The sequence below is a fragment of the Theobroma umbraticum genome, unplaced genomic scaffold (assembly GCF_002168275.2).
Source record: "Theobroma umbraticum cultivar Fairchild unplaced genomic scaffold, ASM216827v3 scaffold_12.1, whole genome shotgun sequence".
In the NCBI taxonomy this organism is placed as follows: domain Eukaryota; kingdom Viridiplantae; phylum Streptophyta; class Magnoliopsida; order Malvales; family Malvaceae; genus Theobroma; species Theobroma umbraticum.
In genome coordinates, this window is record NW_018397269.1 from 3,032,322 (window position 1) to 3,038,489 (window position 6,168).

General features: G+C 33.3%; 1 pseudogene; it reads left to right on the plus strand.

Annotated features, from left to right (window-relative positions):
* Nucleotides 1-78: 78 nt before the first annotated feature.
* Nucleotides 79-968, plus strand: LOC110426050 (serine/threonine-protein kinase BLUS1-like; annotated as a pseudogene).
* The last annotated feature ends 5,200 nt before the right edge of the window (nt 969-6,168 follow it).

A 6,168-nucleotide genomic window follows, 5' to 3' on the forward strand; every position in this document is an offset into this window, starting at 1 on the left:
ACTCCATATTGGGTGGCCCCAAATTTCAAGGTTAGTATGTGGCCTTTTAGTATTACCGTGCTTGAATTATCCCTTGAAATGTCTCTTTTATCTCATCTACTTCTGTTAAAGTTTTTAATCAAGACGATTAAAGAGCAGTTTAGATTTTTTGATTATGAAAATAATGGCAAGATAGGTAAAAGCAAGCAATTTTCCAAGGCATTTAAGGATATGGTTGCCTCATATCTTGATCAAGATCTTGCAAAGTGACTTTCGGCAAAGTAAGTTTCGAAACATTCTTTTTTTTAAGAGTTGCAAAGGTTTGGAATTTTTTGATAAAAATATCTTGCAGGGGATTGCCTAGTGTTGAAGAAAGGTTCAAGGTAAACAAGATTCTAGGGAAAGGTGTTGATGTTGATAGGGTGTCATGGTCTCAGCTTGTTGAACATAAAGGATTAGCAGGTGGAAGTTCAATGAAGCTCGAACCCATATTCCCTAACAAATCAAAAGAATAATTAATTGTGAATCGAGTTCGTTTTGGTGACAAAATGATCATTCTAAAAAAGGCAAGTGAGGCGAATAGATCAAATAACTCCGAGGGGACAAATGTGAATTCACTGAGGGGATTAGGAAAAAAGGAGATGAAGAAAAGTGGAGCATTGAGGGAATTACAAGGGATGAGTCAAGAGTTGAGGGTACAGTTAATACAGAGACAAAGGTGTGTGGCCTAATGACATTGATAAGTAGTTTGGATGATCAAAGGTAAAGGGTGATAGATATGATTGGACTATTTGGAAGGGACGTGACCAATAGAGGTGATCTATTGGTGCAATTAATTGAGAGGTTGAGGTTGGATTTGGAGAATGAAAGGGAAAATATCTTTCAATTAGAAATAAAACTGGAATTTATTACAATTCAAATTGCCGGTATTGATGAAAACAATTGAAGTTTGGTATGGGTGGAATTTCAATCTATTTTCATGTTCTTTTCTTGGATAGGAACCTCAGTTTTGTATTCATCAGAACATCGTTTTAACTTTTTCAATTCCTCTCCTTATTGAAGAGCATTGAAACGATTTGCAAGCATATTTTTGTGATTATTACTTACTTGAGACATGCTATTGTTGTCCGTTAAAAATAATTGTCTATAATCCTTAACTTTATATTAAAAGTCTCCTCTAAAGGCTTCAATTGAGTGCCATCTAGCCTAACCAATTGTTTGACACATGGTGCGTAATTGGAATGTTGGGGACTTCCTGGAGGGCTTCAATTGGGTGATGTGAGGTATTCGGTTTTTTTGGGAGGATTGTGGGTTGCTCGTGGATAAACTGTTTCTTTACATGGCATAAAGTCCATGCAGCATCAAGGTTAAACATTTTTTTTGTGGTTTTGTTGGTGTATCTTTATTTGTAGACTAACTTTTGTCCTTTAATTCAGAATGTGTTCTTTCTTTGGAAAGTATTCTAGGATATTTGTTTTTGGGGTTCAATTTTTTGGTTTTTTTGTGCGAAGGCGTGTTCTTCAGATTTCCTCTCTCCATTGCATGTGTTTTTTTTTTCATTTGTTTCATCTTTTTCAATACAGGTGTTTTATTTTCTTTAACTGTGGTTTCCCTGAAGTTTTTTTTTCTTCTTCCTCTTTGATACTAATAGTTGGTTTCTCATTTTCTTTTACTTTTTGTTGTTTTTGTTTTTTGGTTTTCTTTGTTTTGTTCTAATTGGTTGTTTGTTTTCATTTGTTGTTTTTGTATCATGTTGTCTTTCTTATTCTTACTTGGTTTTGTTTTTGGTTTCTTTATTTTGGTTTTAGCCATCAAAGTTTTTTGGTTGTTTTTTTTTTGGGGGGGGTCTTAGTTTTTTTTGGTTGATTTTCCATTTTCCAATCATATATATATATATTTTTTGAAAATTTTGTTTCCCATTTTTTATTGTGTTTTCCCTCACTTCTCTTCCTCCTCTTCCTTCCACTCCATCTAGACTAACACCATTCCAAACTACACCTCAATGTTGAACAGCAAGCCCTTCCATCACCCATGAACACCCAAGTGGCTAGGGAACTTTTCCTCAACTCCACACTAGAAAAACTTGGAGCAACAAGCACCCATCAAAAAAATTCCAAAACTAGGTATTGCAAAACAAAAACTGAATATATTGTTGATTGTTTTGTTCTAGTTGCAACAATGTTGAGCCATCATCATATAATGACTTATATTTTAGTTATTGATGTGTTGTTGCACTTGTCTAAATTTTACCTCGATTCTCTTTTACTATGCACACTCTATTCTACCTCTCATCTTACTGTCATATCTTTTTTGAGGCATTTCTTTTAAACTACTTTTCTATCTCTGTTCTACCATGATTATATCCTTAATTTCTCTCAATTATTACTATGTTGACATGCTGTGACCTACAACGTTGTGTTCTAAATCTTTTTTCAATTACTGAATTGATATAGCTGTTATAGAAATATCTATGGAGTAAAAGTATGATTCAATCATTTTATCTTTTCTTTTCTTCACCTTAACCCATTGTATGCATGCCAAACACAAAAATAAGATGATGATGTAGTACTACCTAATCTACAATCTATTGTCTAAATCTTTTGATTAAAATCAGCACTTAACGAATCAACTACTAGTTAGATTTTCATATGCCTTCACCTTTTTTGTATAAAAAACTTGCCCAATAATCTCCAGTTCACACTTAATTAATAATGCTGTAAATCGATGCCTCTAGATATACGCTTTATCTTCAAACTTTTGTATAATGACAGCCCTTGAAATATTTTATAATCATGACTGCACATTCTTAGCCCTAAGCTATCTTCTAATTTTATATAAAAACAGCCTTGAAACTTTTTGTAATTAATGAATGCATTCTTTTTATATTTACCATTTCATGTCTATCAACGTATTAATATGTTATAACTATTATAGTTATATATAACAATGTTTAAGGTTAAGCCTATAATATAAGTATATTTAATTTATACATAAACATTACTTAACTTATAATAAACTTCATGTTATATAACTATAATTAATAATTAATTTTATTAATTATTAACTTAATTTTTATTATATATTAATTATAATTAGTTATTATTTATACAAATTGAGTAATATATAACATTTTATGTTACATATAATTTGTGTTATTTCATATGAACACTTTTTTTTTCTTTCCAAATAAAAAATAATAATAAATAAAATAAATAAATGAAAAAGAAAAAAAAAAGCTAAGATGCATGGCCTCCATAATCAACTCTTTCAGGAAGGAGTCTGCACAAAGCATTCAATGCCCTTTGGGTAGTCGAATTTGGGTCACCTCTAAATTCCTTCCACGAACTTTCTTTGACTTGGAGCCTTTTCACTTTTTGATTGTCCAAAAACTTGGCCAATGGAGTTTTACAAGAACCCTCAAAATTCAGGGTCAAATTTCAAAAAGAGAAAAAAAAACTCTTGAAAACATTCTTTAGTAGCCAGAAGCCAGGTTTCAAAAAAACCAACTTTCAAAAACCCTAAAAATCCTAAGAAATCAGCCATCCTTTCAGCAAAAGATTCAACCTTCAAAAATCCTAGAAATCCTTAAGGAGTCGAATTTTTTTTTAAAAAAACCTTAGTCAAATTCTTGCAGAGAAAACCCTAGAATCAAAAAGCCCTAACTTTCCTACTTTTTCAGTCAGCAATATACACAACCACTCAAAAGAAAAAAAAAACAAGAAAGAAAAAAATGAAACAATAAGAAAAGAAAACCATGAATCAAAAAGGGGAAATCGAAAAAAAGGAAGAAATGGGTTTTAGTATTTTTAGGTTTCATGGTTTTTGTTGAAAGGTTAAAGAAAAGGAAGAGCGAACATTGATGAAAGAGAGTTGAAGGTAGAGAAAAAAAAAAGAAAAAAATGGGTAGCCGCTAGAGAGAGAAAGTGAAAATGAAAAATGAGGAGAAAGGAAAAAAAAAAGATTAAATAGCTAGGGTTGGGGATAGATCAAACAATATCATTTTGAGGTGTTTTTGGGCAACCGTATAACCACCAAACGGTGCGTTGCAAAAAAGGAAGGCTGGTGGTTTGTGGGAATAGGCTGGTTGTGGACTAGATCTCACTAGGCCCACCTATTAAGCCATCTAAAGGCTTTGCTTCACCTTGGATCAAAAAGAACCCACGCTTGAAGAGAAGCCTTGAAGTCCTTGGACTACTTTGAGCCCAAGTTAGGTAAGATCTCTTTATTGCTATATGGGCTACTGATTTGGGCTTTATTTATTGCAATCTTTAAGTTGTTGCTTTGGACGTTATTTAATGAATTTCCTTCATGGATCCTGACATAGTTTGAGCCCAAATATTACCTTTGGAAAATCTATAACATTTGGAGCCTTCTTATTTGCCCACGTGTCGACTTAGACAATGTCCATGTTTTCGATCTCTAAACCCATGAGTGAGTCAAACTTTACAAAAGAGCTAGTCAAGTCACGTTTCCCTATGAGTCAAACTCAAATATGTTTTCTCCATAGCTAGACAAGCTATGTTTTCTAGCAAGGAGTTTTAAACTTGTTAGATTTGAAGGAAGGGGTTTGACATCCCTACCATGGCTTTTAAAAACAAAGCCCAATTTGCCCACGTTAATAAGTAAATCCTTAGATGACGGGCGTGTAGGGTGGACTGTGACCCTGTTGGTGTTTCTCTGTCCATTCCCATCCCTTGTTTGACTCCTCGGGTCGCCCTAGATCTACTTGATCTTTTTCATTTTTTCAGCTTCCCTCATTGTCGGCTTTCCTTTAGGTTTATGTTATATTTCAAGCTTACTCTCGAGTCAGCTTGGAGAACAAGAAGGAATCATGAGTTTTTAATATTTTGTCATAGATTTCAGTCAACGAGTTTCAATTTTTGGGATTCAGTGCTGTATTTGCTTTTGGGGATTTCATTTTGGCTTTTAGATTTTGTACGCCCTGTCAACGTGTGTGGTCTGAGATAGGTGTTGTGTCTAGCCTATTTGTTCCTACCATATCTCTATTTTGTTTTTTGCTTTATCTTGCTTTTTATTCTTCACTTCATTGTTTAGGGTTTAGGCTATTGGTTCCTGACAATTGATTCTTGACAATTGGCATATGTCTACTCGAATTGAGAATTAGATCACTTAAGTGATGTGAATATACACAATTCAAACATTAGTTCAATCTAAAATCTATTTGTTGAGTCTCAATTAGATTCATAAATCAGTTAACTGTTGGTTAGACAATCAAAAGCATTAAGAATAAATTTGAATAAGTAAAACTATATCCATTCATAGTAAATAAAAGAGAAACTAGTATTCAAATTACATGTTGAAATCCACCATAATCCTAGAAAAATAATTTAGCTTATAATATCTAATAAAAACAATATCCAAAAAACTTTAGCCATGAATCCAAGTTAAAGAAAATAAGAGAAACACAAAAATAAAGAAAGAAATTAATTATAAAAGCTTTGCAATCTTAATTCTCTTGTTTTCTTGCTTTGTTTTTGACTCCTTTTCTCCAAAATAGTTGCTTGCTACCTCTTTCTTAAAATCTCTGAAAAAAGTCCCTTAAATAGGCTCCAAGGAACCTCATTTCCAAAATCCCATCAAATTTTTATTTTTGAAAAATCATCCAATGTCGCGACCACGATTTCCTGGCATCGCAGCACTGCTCTTTTTGCTACAATAACATCGCATCCTTCCTCTCTTGGCATTGCGACACTCTAGCCTCTGAAATTTATATGGTGCCCTTCCTTTCACTAGTGTTGCAGCCTTGCTCTCCTCAGCACTGTAGCCTTAGCTTCCTTAGCTCTGCAACCTTGAGTAACTCAAGGCCGTAGCCTTCCACCACATGCTGCCTTGTGTAGAATTGCAGCAGTTGAGCATATTCCAATGTGATTTTCGCCTTGATATGATTTGAACTAAGAGCAATAGTAAACATAAAAGTTTTATACCTGTCTCTTAAATTTCCAATGGCTCAAGAATAATATCAATTGGACATTTGGAGTGAAAGATATGCTCCAAACACTACATCACATTCACTCCATACATACTATTGTAGTGCTCCAAATTAGACAAATATTTTGACCATGATCTGATTAGAACTAGGTGAAGTAGCAAAGATAAAAGTTGTATTCCTTTCTCTAGGAGTTCTATTGGTCTAAGAATCACCTCATTTAGAGTTTTGTATAGAGAGAT